At 40.2% G+C, this 14,598-nt stretch overlaps 1 non-coding gene across 1 annotated transcript; it reads right to left on the bottom strand.

Annotated features, from left to right (window-relative positions):
• Positions 1-2,612: 2,612 nt before the first annotated feature.
• On the bottom strand, positions 2,613-2,720 carry LOC112745766 (small nucleolar RNA R71). Its single transcript, XR_003173677.1, has one exon. It is a non-coding gene; the product is annotated as a small nucleolar RNA R71 (small nucleolar RNA).
• Positions 2,721-14,598: the final 11,878 nt, after the last annotated feature.

The following is a 14,598-nucleotide window of genomic DNA, read 5'->3' as shown; positions in this document are numbered from 1 at the left end:
CATACAGCTTGCCATGGAAAGGAGTATGAATGATTCGAAGAAGGCAATAGGAAAGCAGAGGTTCAGAAGGAACAAAGCATTTTCATACGCTTATCTGAAATTCCTACCAATGAATTACATAAGTGTCTCTATCTTTATTTTATGTTTTATTTATCTTTTAATTATCAATTCTCCATAGCCATTTGAATCCGCCTGACTGAGATTTACAAAATGACCATAGCTTGCTTCAAGCCGACAATCTCCGTGGGATCGACCCTTACTCACGTAAGGTTTATTACTTGGACGACCCAGTGCACTTGCTGGTTAGTTGTGCGAAGTTGTGATAAAGAGTTGAGATTACAATTGTGTGTACCAAGTTGTTGGCGCCATTGATGATCACAATTTCGTGCACCAAGTTTTTGGCGCCGTTGCCGGGGATTGTTCGAGTTAGGACAATTGACGGTTTATCTTGTTGCTCAGATTAGGTAATTTTATTTTATGTTTAAGCTTTTTACCTTTTAATTTTCAAAAAATTTAAAAAAAAATATTTGTTATTTCTATTTTATTCTTCAGAACTTTTAAGAATGAATTCTAGAGTTTCATGATGATTTGTTGAAGTCTGGCTGGCTGAGAAGCCATGTCTAATCTTTTGGACCGAGGTTTTAACTTATCATCACAAGAGCTTATTGATTTCTATCAATCTTGCTGTTGAACGTAAGGATTTGCTAAAGCTTGGCTGGCCATTGGCCATGTCTAGTGTTTTGGACCGAAGCTTTCACTGAAACTTGGCTGGCTAGTAAGCCATGTCTAATTCTTGGACCGGAGTTTTAGACTAACATTGCATGATTCCTGGAATTCTCATTAAGAATTTTGAAGTCCTTTTTCTCTTTTTCCATATAATTTTCGAAAAATCACAAAAAAATTTATAAAATCATAAAAACCAAAAATATTTTGTGTTTCTTATTTGAGTCAAGTGTCAATTTTTAAGTTTGGTGTCAATTGCATGTCTTTATTCTTCTTGCATTTTTTCGAATATATGCATTATGTTCTTCATTGATCTTCAAGTTGTTCTTGATGATTTCAGTGCTCTGATCTTTAATTTCTCTTATTTTGTGTCTTTTGTTGTTTCTTACATTCATTTTCAAATTGTTATAGTCCTTAGTATACAAACTTATAAGTTTGGTGTCTTGCATGCATTGTTTATTTGATCTTAGTTGCATTTTTTATTGTTTCTCATCATTAAAAATTCAAAAAATTTTTAAAATTGTGTCTTTTCAAGTCAATAACACAGAAAATTGAAGATTCAGAACATTCAGCAGAGGAATTACACAGAAAAAGTTGGGCGTTAGACGCCCAAAAAGGTAGCATTTTGGGCGTTAAATGCCAGAATGGATGCCATTCTGGGCGTTTAACGCCAGGAGGACACTATAGGGAAGATTTTGTTTTTAATTCAAATCTTTTTCAAATTTTCATAATTTTTCAAAATAAAATTTTTTTCAAATCATATCTTTTCAAAATCAATTTCTTTTCAATTTTTTTATTTATTACTATTTTCGAAAATCCTTGCTACAATTAGTGATTTAATTCCAAATTTTCAAGTTGTTACTTGCCTATTAAGAAAGGATCAAAAGTTTTAATTCTAGAATCATATCTCTTAATTTCTTGTTGGTCAAGTAATCAACTTTAATTTTAAAAAACTTTCTTCTTTTAAATTTAATTCTCAATCATATCCTCTCAATCACATCTTTTTCAAAATTAAGTTTCAATCATATCATTTTGATTTCTAATTTCAAAATCTTTTTCAAAAATCACTTAATTTCTTTCCCAATCTCAGTTTTTGAAAATCATTTACCAAATTTTCAAAATTTCTCTTAATTATTTTATTTTCGAAAATTCTTCCCCTCTTCCCACATCCTTCTATTTATGGACTAACACTCCTACTCAATGTACAATTCGAACTCTATCCCTCTTGATAAGTTCAAATTCTTTCTTCTCTACCTTCTCCTTCTATTCTTTTTTACCTCTGACACCTCAAGGAATCTCTATACTGTGACATAGAGGGTTCCATATTTTCTTCTCCTCTCTTTCATATGAGCAGGAGCAAGGACAAAGGCATTCTTGTTGAAGCTGATCTTGAACCTGAAAGGACCTTGAAGAGAAAGCTAAGAGAAGATAAAGTACAACTCTCTATAGAGGACCTAACAGAACTTTTCAAACAAGAAGAAGCCATGGCAGCCGAAAACAACAACAATGCCAACAATGTAAGGAAGGTGCTTGGTGACTTTATTGCACCTACTCCAGACTTCTATGGGAGAAGCATCTCAATCCCTGCCATTGGAGCAAACAACTTTGAGCTTAAGCCTCAATTAGTTTCTCTAATGCAACAGAATTGCAAGTTTCATGGACTTCCATTAGAAGATCCTCATCAGTTCTTAGTTGAATTCTTGCAAATCTGTGACACTGTCAAGACCAATGGGGTTGATCCCGACGTCTATAGACTCGTGCTTTTTTCCTTTGCTGTAAGAGACAGAGCTAGAACATGGTTGGATTAAAAACCTAAAGAAAGCCTGAACTCTTGGAAAAAGCTAGTCAATGCCTTCTTGGCAAAATTCTTTCCACCTCAAAAATTGAGCAAGCTTAGAGTAGAAGTCCAAACCTTCAGACAGAAGGAAGGTGAATCCCTCTATGAAGCCTGGGAAAGATACAAGCAATTAATCAGAAGGTGTCCTTCTGACATGCTTTCAGAATGGAGCATCATAGTTATTTTCTATGATGGTCTATCTGAACTATCCAAGATGTCATTGGATAGCTCTGCTAGAGGATCTCTTCATCTGAAGAAGACGCCTACAGAAGCTCAGGAACTCATTGAAATGGTTGCAAATAACCAATTCATGTACACTTCTGAAAGGAATCCTGTGAATAATGGGATAAATCAGAAGAAAAGAGTTCTTGAGATTGATACTCTGAATGCCATATTGGCTTAGAACAAAATATTGACTCAACAAGTAAATATGATTTCTCAGAGTCTGTCTAGAATGCAAGCAGCAACAGGCAGTACCAAAGAAGCTTCATCTGAAGAAGAAGCTTATGATCCTGAGAACCCAGCAATGGAAGAGGTGAATTACATGGGAGAACCCTATGGAAGCACCTATAATCCTTCATGGAGAAATCATCCAAACCTCTCATGGAAGGATCAACAGAGGCCTCAACAAGGTTTCAACAACAATAATGGTGGAAGAAATAGGTTTAGCAATAGCAAGCCTTTTCCATATTCTTCTCAGCAACAAACAGAGAATTCTAAGCAAAGCGACTCTGAATTAGCAACTGTAGTCTCTGATTTAATTAAAACCACTCAAAGTTTCATGACTGAAACAAGGTCCTCCATTAGAAATTTGGAGGCACAAGTGGGTTAGCTGAGCAAGAAAGTTACTGAACTCCTTCCTAGTACTCTTCCAAGCAATACAGAAGAAAATTCAAAAGGAGAGTGCAAGGCCATCAACATAACCCACACGGCCGAACCTGGAGAGGAGGAAGAGGCAGTGATCTCCACTGAGGAAGACCTCAATAGACATCCACTGGCCTCCAAGGAGTTTCCTAATGAGGAACCATGGGAATCTAAGGCTCACACTGAGACCATAGAGATTCCATTGAATTTACTTTTGCCATTCATGAGCTCTGATGAGTATTCTTCCTCTGAAGAGGATGAAGATGTTACTGAAGAACAAGTTGCTAAGTACCTTAGAGCAATCATGAAGCTAAATACCAAGTTATTTGGTGATGAGACTTGGGAGGATGAATCCCCTTGCTCACCAAAGAACTGGATGACTTGACTAGGCAGAGATTACCTCAAAAGAGACAGGATCCTGGAAAGTTCTCAATACCTTGTACCATAGGCACCATGACCTTTGAGAAGGGTCTGTGTGACCTAGGGTCAACCATAAACCTCATGCCTCTCTCTGTAATGGAGAAGCTAGGAATCCTTGAGGTACAAGCTGCAAGAATCTCAATAGAGATGGCAGACAATTCAAGAAAACAGGCTTATGGACTTGTAGAGGATGTCTTGGTAAAGGTTGAAGGCCACTACATCCCTGCTGATTTCATAATGTTAGACACTGGGAAGTGTATGGATGAATCCATAATCCTTGGCAGACCCTTCCTAGCCACAGCAAAGGCTGTAATTGATGTTGACAGAGGAAAATTGGTCCTTCAAGTGAATGAAGACTCCCTTGTGTTTAAAGCTCAAGGATCTCCCTCTGTAACCATGGAGAGGAAGCATGAAAAGCTTCTCTCAATTCAGAGTCAAATAAAACCCCCACATTCAAACTCTGAGTTTGGTGTTGGGAGGCCACAACCAAACTCTAAGTTTGGTGTTGAGAGGCCATCATCATGCTCTGAGTATCTGTGAGGCTCCATGAGAGCCCACTGTCAAGCTACTGACATTAAAGAAGCGCTTGTTGAGAGGCAACCCAATTTTACTTATCTATGTTAAATTTCTATATTCCATTGTTATTTTATGTTTTCTGTAGGTTGATGATCATGTGAAGTCACAAAAACAATTGAAAAATAAAAAATAAACTGAAAAATAGAATGAAAAACAGCACACCCTGGAGGAGAAGCCTACTGGCATTTAAACGCCCATCCCGGCACCAGTCTGGGCGTTTAACGCCAGAAATGGGCACCAGACTGGCGTTTAACACCAGAAAAGGGCAAGAAGCTGACGTTAAATGCCAGAAATGGGCAGCAACCTGGCGTTTAACGCCAGGATTGGCAGCAGAGGGCGTTTTGCACGCCTAATTGGTGCAGGGATGAGAAATCCTTGACACCTCAGGATCTGTGGACCCCACAGGATCCCCACCAACCTCAACTCACTCTCTCTCTTCTTCACACCTTTCCATAAAACTCTTCCCCAAATACCCTTCACCAATCACCTCAATACCTCTTCCCCAAAAACCCCCTCACCTATCAAATCCTACCCTCTTCTCCATAATCCCTTCACCAATCCACCTCCATCCCTCCTAAACCCTACCTACCTCACCATTCAAATTCATAACAATTTCCCTCCCAAACCCACCCATACATGGCTGAACCATACCCTCTCTCCACTCCTATATAAACCCATCTTCACCCCTTCATTTTCACACATCTTAAACACTACTTCACCCCCTTCGCTGAAATACTACCCCCTCCATCTCCTTTATTTCTTCTTCCTCTACTCTCTTCTTTCTTCTTTTGCTCGAGGACGAGCAAACCTTCTAAGTTTGGTGTGATAAAAGCGTTGCTTTTTGTTTTTCCATAACCATTTATGGCACCAAAGGCCGGAGAAACTTCTAGAAAGAGGAAAGGGAAGGCAAAAGCTTCCACCTCCGAGTCATGGGAGATGGAGAGATTCATCTCAAGGGTACATCAAGACCACTTCTATGAAGTTGTGGCCAAGAAGAAAGTGATTTCTGAGGTCCCTTTCAAGTTCAAAAGTGTGAATATCCAGAGATCCAACATGAGATTCGAAGAAGAGGTTGGGAAGTTCTCACCAACCCCATTCAACAAGTCAGAATCTTAATGGTTAAAGAGTTCTATGCCAATGCATGGATCACCAAGAACCATGATCAAAGTATGAACCCGGGCCCAAAGAATTGACTTACAATGGTTCGGGGGAAATACTTAGATTTCAGTCTAGAAAATGTAAGGTTGGCATTCAACTTGCCAATGATGCAAGGAGATGCGCACTCCTACACTAGAAGGGTCAAATTTGATCAAAGGATGGACCAAGTCCTCATAGACATTTGTGAAGAGGGCGCTCAATGGAAGAGAGATTTAAGAGGGAAGCCGGTCCAACTAAGAAGGCATGACCTCAAGCCCGTGGCTAGGGGATGGTTGGAGTTCATCCAACGCTCAATCATTCCCACTAGCAACCGGTCTGAAATTACTATAGACTGGGCTATCATGATTCATAGCATCATGATTGGAGAGGAAGTAGAAGTTTGATGCACGGAAACTTGTCTCTCAATAAATTTCCTTCGGCAAGTATACCGAATTGTCGTCAAGTAAAAACTCACAGTAGAGTGAGGTCGAATCCCATAGGGATTGATTGGTCAAGCAACTTTAATTGGAAGAATGTTCTAGTTGAGCTAAGCAGAAAGTGAGTTGAGAATTGCAGGAAATTAAATGGCGGAAAAGTAAATAGCAAAAAATAAATGACGAGAAGTAAATTGCAGAATCTTAAATGGGGAAGGGAAGTTTAGCATGAAAGTAAATGGCAATAAGTAAAGAGAATGGGTAAGATCAGAAATGGGGAATTCATTGGGCTTAGGAGATATTGCATTCTCCGGATCAAGTTCATTTTCATCTCTTCCTCAATCAATGCATTCATTGATCTCCTTGGCAATCTTAAGTGATTGAATTCCAATTCCTTGGTAATTCAATCTCTCAAATCAGATCATTAGCCAATTCCTTGGTCTAATTGCTCATGAGAAGAGATGAAGTGTGGTCACTGATTATACCACATGTATTTCCAAATCAAAGTATTGGGAGAATTATATGTCACCATATCCGCCCAAACCCCAATTTGGTCCAACATGAGAAAACATTTCTAGCATGATCTCTTCATCCCTTTTCCAAGGTTCAGAAGAGATCCAAGTATGAATAGCTTCTTTTCCAAAATAACTACTCAATTGGATGAAGATTGAAAGCTTTCTAGTAAAATCAAGAGAAAAGAAAGAAGAAGGATTATGAAAACTATTATTGATCCATCAAATTACAACAGAGCTCCCTAACCCAATGAAATAGGTTTAGTTCTTCATAGCTCTGGGAATGGAAAGCAAAGATGGAGAGTACATTCTGAAAGTTAAAATAAAAGTGCAGAGAAAGTAAAATACAGAGAGTAATTCTAATAATGCCCAAAAGCTCTCTTTTCTAGTTCAAAGCTCTCCCTATTTATACTACTCTTCTGATCTTCTAGTTGGCTCTTCAAATCTTGGATATGGGCCTTTGGATCTTGAGTTGAAGCAGTTATCTTCTTCAGTGGGCTCAGCTTTACTTGCCAAGAAAGTGTGAAGTAGGCAGGGACTTTAGCTTAGGGCGTTAGTGGTGTTAACGTTAAGTGAAAATGTGGGGTTGAGAACGTTAGTGACAATCACCTTTTTCACTAATGTTCCTAACCCAAAGTAGTCCATGTTAACTTCAACATTAGTGGCACTAACGTTGACCCTTGGCCCTTCGCAAACGTTGCTGGGGTTTACCTTTTTCAATAACATTGAGAGTACCCCTTTCTCCCTACGTTAGAGTTCACGTTAGAATAGTTAACGTGGCCTTTAACGTAGGCTTGCCAAATCTTCGAGAGCGTTAGTGACACTTACCTATGTCACTAACGCTTCAGAACGCCCCTACTTCCCACGTTAGAGTTCACGTTAACTAAGTTAACGTGACTTCTAACGTGGTATTAATAGCCATCTCCAACGTTAGTGACATAGGTGAGTGTCACTAACGTTGGCTCATCATCCCTCTTCTCCATGTTAGCTTCCACGTTAATGTAATTAACGTGGCAACTAACGTGGCTCATAGTGGCTCAATCCAACGTTAGTGACAAAGGTGAGTGTCACTAACGTTGGTGATTCTTGCTCTCTCCACGTTAGAGTCCACATTAACTAAGTTAACGTGGCTCTTAGCATAGCCAATATGGGCTTAGTTCAATGTTAGTGACAAAGGTGAGTGTCACTAACGTTGGCATCATCTTCTTCTTCCACGTTAGAGCTCACGTTAACTAAGTTAACGTGGCTCTTAATGTGGCCAATTGCTCCTTTTGGAACGTTAGTGGCACTTACTTTTACCACTAACGTTGGAGTTCTACTTCTCTTCCACGTTAGCTTCCACGTTAACATAGTTAACGTGGCAACTAACGTGGGCTATGATGGCTCACGAAGGCGTTATTGGCAATCATTTTTCTCATTAACGTTGCAAGCTAGCCTTCATTCCACGTTAGTGGTCACGTTAGCTAGACTAACGTGGCTGCTAACGTGGTTCTTCCTTGCTTCCTTTATCCTGAAATCAAGCAATAAAGTGCATCAAAGCTCCGATCCAAGTTATGAGACATGCATCATTCAATTTGTCCTTTAATTCATGCATAATTCTCATGAAATCGTGTAAAATTCACAATGTTTGCTTGAATCAAGATGTAAGTGATTATTTACCCAAAACTTGCTTATTTCCTAAGAAAATACATGAAACTACCTTAAAACCATAAAGAAAAGGTCAGTGAAACTGGCCAAAAAGCCCTGGCATCACAACACCAAACTTAAAGCTTGCTTGTCCCTAAGCAAGTACTAGAACAAGAGAATGATGAATGAAATGACAAGAGGAATGAATCATTATTGTGGAAGTCATGTTCTTGGTTTTATGGGGTTTCATGTATAGCAACTTAGGTTCATTCTTTTACTGGCTTTCAGACCTTTATCATGCCTTGGAATACTCACTTGATTGCACCCTTTGATACTTTTATTTATTGATCCCTTTGTCTTTCCAAGGTTTATTTCTTCCTTAGGCTAAGTGTTCTGTGAGGGGCCGACTCTTTAAGATAAGCTTTCAGCCAACACTCCCGAACCAGTTGGTTCAAGGTGCTAGGTTTTGAAACACCCCTAAGGACTTACTCCATCAAGTCTCTCTCCCCCATACATGCACACCACAGGCACATGGTTTGTTATTTTCTTTCCTTGAGGTCTTGGTGTCCAGCACCTCTTTGGGTTACTAGATGTTCTGTAGCAAGGTTGCTCTTGATAGTGGATTTTCAATTGATAATCTCGGGTTAGTTAACCCAAGTTACCAAGTGATGAAGCACTCCTAAGAACTTATTCATCCAAGCAGATCCTTGGTACAAGAGCACCACAGACACATCCCTCAAGATTTAAGCCCTTGGTGCCTAGCCTTATTCTTTATTAATTTTTCTTTCTTTTTCAACTCTTATTGTTCTTTTCTTTTTTCTTATTATGATCTTATTATTTAGCTAGTTTCATGGGGTGTGTTTCAAGCATATGATTCAGGACAGGTAGTTGCCTTCCCACCTTGTTGGTGAACCAACTTAGCTAAGTGATTACTACACCACAAATTTAAGAACCTACTCCACAACTTGAACATTACTCTGGTCTTTCATAACATCACTTTTTTTTCTTTTTATTTAGCTTAAAAGGACAAGTATACAATAAGCAAGATGAAAATGAAAACAGGCAACTTGACTAGCAAGCATAGACCTAAGCAAAAACAAACATCAAATTCTAGTGCATTAAGCTTAAAGAGTGACTATTAATCAAAGGCACATTCAGACTTCCAAATTGATTATTTCCAAGCATATGGAATCAAGTAACAATACAACCTTTTGGTGATGCCTTCTAGCTACCCATTTGTTGTCATCCTCCATAGCTTCTGCATCTTTCCTCGCTTCCTTGGATGATGGTGCACTGTTTTTTCAAAAGATTGATTGAATCCCTGCAAAGTTATTGGAAGTTGCTTGTCCCCAAAGCACTTGAGAGATAGTTAGTATGCATGTATGCTTGTGCATTTCGGAACTTAACTTGGTGTGTGAACACCAAACTTAGTTCCTTGCCTAATACAGCAGGTTGAATGCATGCAGAAAATCTCATGTGCTGTTATCAGCAAGACAACTAGAAACTAACTACTATTAAGTGGTTCTCCTGATTGGTTGGATCTAGCAATTTGCCCTTGAAGGAGTGTAGTTTGATTCTAACTGAAATCTTTGGTGGAACACCAAACTTAGAATTACATACCCACTCTTCTATTATTTTGGTGTGTAACACCAAACTTAGCTCCTCACAATACGGGGGAAACTACTTGTGATTTTTATTAAAATGCAAATGAAAAGAGAACTACCTTAGGTTGGGTTGCCTCCCAATGAAGCGCTCTTTTAGCGTCGCTAGCTCGACGATTCCTCCATTACTTGAGGTGATACTTCACTTTGGGGTTTTCCCCCATGTTGCCCATGTAGTGTTTGAGCCTTTGTCCGTTAACAGTGAACTTCCTCTTTGAACTTTCCTCCATGATTTCTAAGTGCCCATACGGCGAGACCTTTGTGACAAGAAAGGGTCCTGACCACCTTGATTTGAGTTTCCCAGGAAAGAGTCTTAATTTGGAATTGTAGAGGAGCACTTGCTGTCCTTCTTCAAAGCTTCTGGGTGTTAAATGGAGGTCATGCCTTCTCTTTGCCTTTTCCTTATAAATCTTGGCATTTTCATAGGCTTGAGATCTGAACTCCTCCATTTCTTGCAGCTGCAAGACCCTCTTTTCACCAGCAGCAGTGCTATTAAAATTTAGCATCTTGAGAGCCCAGAGAGCTTTGTGTTCTAGCTCCAATGGTATATGACAAGTCTTTCCATACACCAGTTGGTATGGGAACATCCCGATTGGTGTTTTGAATGCCGTTCTGTATGCCCAAAGAGCATCATCCAGCTTCTTCGACCAATCCTTCCTTGATGCTCCCACAGTCTTTTCCAGAATTCTTTTTAGCTCTCTGTTAGATATCTCAGTTTTCCTACTTGTTTGGGGGTGGTAAGGCGTGGAAATCTTGTGTTTCACTCCGTATCGTAGGAGGAGAGCTTCTAGTGGTCTGTTACAAAAATGGCTCCCTCCATCACTGATGAGTGCTTGTGGGACTCCGAACCGGCTAAAGATATTCTTTCTGAGGAAGTTCATGACCACCTTGTTATCATTTGTTGGGGTTGCAATAGCCTCTACCCACTTGAAAACGTAATCCACTGCTACCAAGATGTACTTGTTTGAATATGAGGTTGGGAAAGGTCCCATGAAATCGATTCCCCACACATCAAACAGTTCCAGTTCTAAGATGAAATTTTGTGGTATCTCATTTTTTTTGGATAAGTTTCCAGCTCTTTGACATTTATTGTAATTCTTTACCAGTTCTTTGGCATCCTTGAAAAGGGTGGGCCAAAAGAATCCGCTTTGTAATACCTTGGCTGCAGTTCTATCCCCTCCAAAATGACCTCCATAGCATGAGCTGTGGCAGTTCCACAAGACCTCTCGTCCCTCTTCTTCCGAGACACATCTTCTCAGAATTCCATCTGAACATTTCTTGAAGAGATATGGTTCATCCCAGACAAAATACTTTGCATCATTGATGAGCTTTCTTTTCTGGTGTTTGTTTATGTCTGGATGTAAAGCCCCAGTTGCCTTAAAATTGGCAATATCTGCAAACCAGAGTGCTTTGTGAATCCTCAACTGCTCATCTGGGAAGAACTCATTAACATTTGTATCATGTGTTCCTCCTTTATCATGAGGGATTCTAGATAGGTGATCTGCTACCTTGTTCTCCACTCCTTTCTTGTCTTTGATTTCAATATTGAATTCCTGCAACAATAAGATCCATCTTATTAGTCTTGGTTTTGATTCTTGCTTGGCAAACAAATATTTAAGTGCTGTGTGATTTGTGAAGACAATCACTTTGGCACCAATGAGGTATGATCTAAACTTGTCAAATGCAAAAACTATTGCCAGTAACTCCTTTTCAGTAGTGGTATAGTTTCTTTGGGTATCATTGAGGACTTTGCTGGCATACTATATCACATGGACCAAGTTATCTTTTCTCTGTCCTAACACTGCCCCAATTGCGAAATCAGATGCATCGCACATCAATTCAAATGGTAGGTTCCAGTCAGGTGGAGAAATGATAGGGGCAGAGGACAACCTCTTTTTCAAGTTTTCAAATGCCAGCATGCACTTTTCATCAAAGATAAATGGTGTATCAGATACAAGGAGATTGCTTAAGGGCTTGGCTATCTTTGAAAAATCTTTAATAAACCTTCTGTAAAAGCCAGCATGCCCTAGAAAACTCCTAATTGCCTTGACATCACTTGGTGGAGGTAATTTTTCAATGAGTTCCACCTTGGCTCTGTCCACTTCAATGCCTTGGTTAGAAACCTTATGACCAAGAACTGTTCCTCCTGTCATTATAAAGTGACATTTCTCCCAGTTCAAGACCAAATTAGTTTCTTGACATCTTTTTAATACCAGGGCCAGGTGATTTAGGCAACTAGGGAAGGAATCTCCGAATATCGAGAAATCTTCCATAAAAACTTCAATGAATTTCTCTATCATATCTGAGAAGATAAAAAGCATGCAGCGTTAGAAAGTCGCAGGTGCATTACATAGCCCAAATGGCATGCGCCTGTAGGCGAACACTCCATATGGGCATGTGAATGAGGTTTTCTCTTGTTCTCTCGGATCAACCACTATTTGATTGTATCCTGAATAACCATCGAGAAAATAGTAATATGCGTGTCCGGCAAGTCTTTCCAGCATCTGATCCATGAATGGAAGGGGGAAATGATCTTTTCTTGTAGCTTCATTCAGTTTTCTGTAGTCTATGCACATCCGCCATCCTGTGACGGTCCTGGTGGGGATCAGTTCGTTCTTCTCATCGGGGACTACAGTGATTCCTCCCTTTTTTGGCACAACATGCACGGGGCTGACCCAGGGGCTGTCTGAGATCGGGTAGATTACTCCTCCCTGCCATAGCTTCATAACTTATTTCTGTACCACTTCCTTCATGACTGGATTCAGCCTCCTTTGGGGTTGAATTGATGGTTTGGCATCATCTTCCAACAATATCTTATGCATGCATATGGCCGAACTGATTCCTTTCAGGTCAGCGAGGGTCCATCCAATGGCATTCTTATGCTTTCACAACAATTGGAGTAGTTCCTCTTCTTGCCTGTGGCTGAGGGCTGAGTTAATGATCATTGGGTAACTTTCATTCTCCCCTAAGTATGCATATTTGAGGGTGGGTGGCAGTGTTTTGAGTTCAAGTTTAGGTGCTTCCTTTCCTTCACTCTTCCCTTCTAATGTGCATTGAATGTGAACCTCTGCTGCTGTAACCTCTTCGCTTGAAGCTGACTCTTCTTCTGTCAACCCCTCAAATTCTTCCTCTTCGAGAGTATCTTGTGCTATATCTTCTAGTGAATCTAACCTCATACACTCTCCCATTGGTTCTTGTGGGTAACTCATGACTTTGAACACATTGAATATCATCTTCTTATTGTATAACCTCAGTGTCAGTTCACCTTTCTGGACATCAATGATAGCTCCAGCAGTGGCCAGGAATGGTTTGCCCAGAATGATAGAAGCTTTGGTTCCTTCCTTCATATTCAACACCACAAAGTCTGCTGGGAAGATAAAGTCTCCTACCTTCACTAGCAAGTCTTCTACTATGCCGTGAGGAAACTTGAATGATCGATCTGCCAGTTGTAGGGCCATTTTTGTTGGCTTGGCCTCCTCAATTTTCATTTTTTTCATCATGGCTACTGACATCAAATTTATGCTGGCTCCTAAATCACACAGAGCCTTCTGCACCGTGATCTCTCCTATAATACAAGGGATCTGGAAGCTCCCAGGATCCTTCAATTTCTGGGGTAGCTTGTGCTGAATGATGGCACTACATTCCTCGGTTAGTATCACCATTTCGTTGTTCTTCCAAATTCTCTTTTTGGTCATCAATTCCTTCAAGAAATTGGCATAGAGCGGCATTTGCTCTATTGCTTCAGCAAAGGGTATGTTAATCTGTAGTTTCTTGAAGATTTCTAGAAACCTTGAGAATTGGCTGTCATCCCCCTTTTTCCTCAATTGCTGAGGATATGGGACTCTTGGAACATATGGCTTCAGCTCTTCTCCCCTTTTACGCGAATTGGAGATGGGAACTTGAACTTCCTCTTGTTCCTCATTCCTTTCAGTTGGGTCCTCCTTTTGTGGTTTCTTGGAGGTCTCCTTCAACTCCTTACCACTTCTGAGGGTGATAGCTTGACACTCCTCCCTTGGGTTTGGCTCAATGTTGCTACCAAGGTTATGAGCAGGGGATTGCTGGAGTAGGTAACCAACTTGTGTCTCAAGTTTCTTGATGGCAATCTCTTGATTCTGCATGTTGGATCGCACCTCTTCTCAGAACATCTTACTGTCTTGAATCTCCTTACATATGCTCTCGAGTAGGGTCTCAGTCTTTGAGAGTCTATCCTCGGATGGTGATGGTGAGTTGAGATTGGAGGGATGAGAATGGCTAGTTTGGTTTTAATATGGATGTTGAAAAGGATTACTAGGTGGGTGCTGATATGGTCTCTGTCTGGCATGTTTGTGGTGTCTCTGATCTTGGCCTGGGTCTTACTGATTTCCCTACCCAAAGTTTGGGTGGTTTCTCCAACCAGGATTATATGTTTTGGAGTATGGGTCATGGTTCTGCCTAGGTGAACTTCCAATGTAGTTGGCTTGTTCCTGATCACCCTCTACTTCTTCATTCACTCCTTCTTGGGTTGCTGCTGAAGTGGTGATTGTTGCTACTTGATTCCTCTCCATTTTTTGGTGAGGTCAGCTAATTGCTTGGTAATCATCCTGTTTTGAGCTAGCAGTGCATCCACATTGTTCAGCTCCATCACTCTTCTAGTATTGCCTCTTTCAGAAGCATAGAAGTAGTCAATCTCTGCTACAGTCTCAATGACATCTATGGCTTCTTCAATGGTCTTCTTCTTGTTCAGAGATCCCCCTGATGAGTGGTCTACTACCTTCTTTGATTCATACGAAAGGCCTTCATAGAAAATGTGCAACTGCACCCATTCATTG

This window comes from Arachis hypogaea, chromosome 14, assembly GCF_003086295.3.
Source record: "Arachis hypogaea cultivar Tifrunner chromosome 14, arahy.Tifrunner.gnm2.J5K5, whole genome shotgun sequence".
Classification (NCBI taxonomy): Eukaryota; Viridiplantae; Streptophyta; class Magnoliopsida; order Fabales; family Fabaceae; genus Arachis; species Arachis hypogaea.
This window is presented reverse-complemented; position numbering and strand designations above follow the sequence as displayed.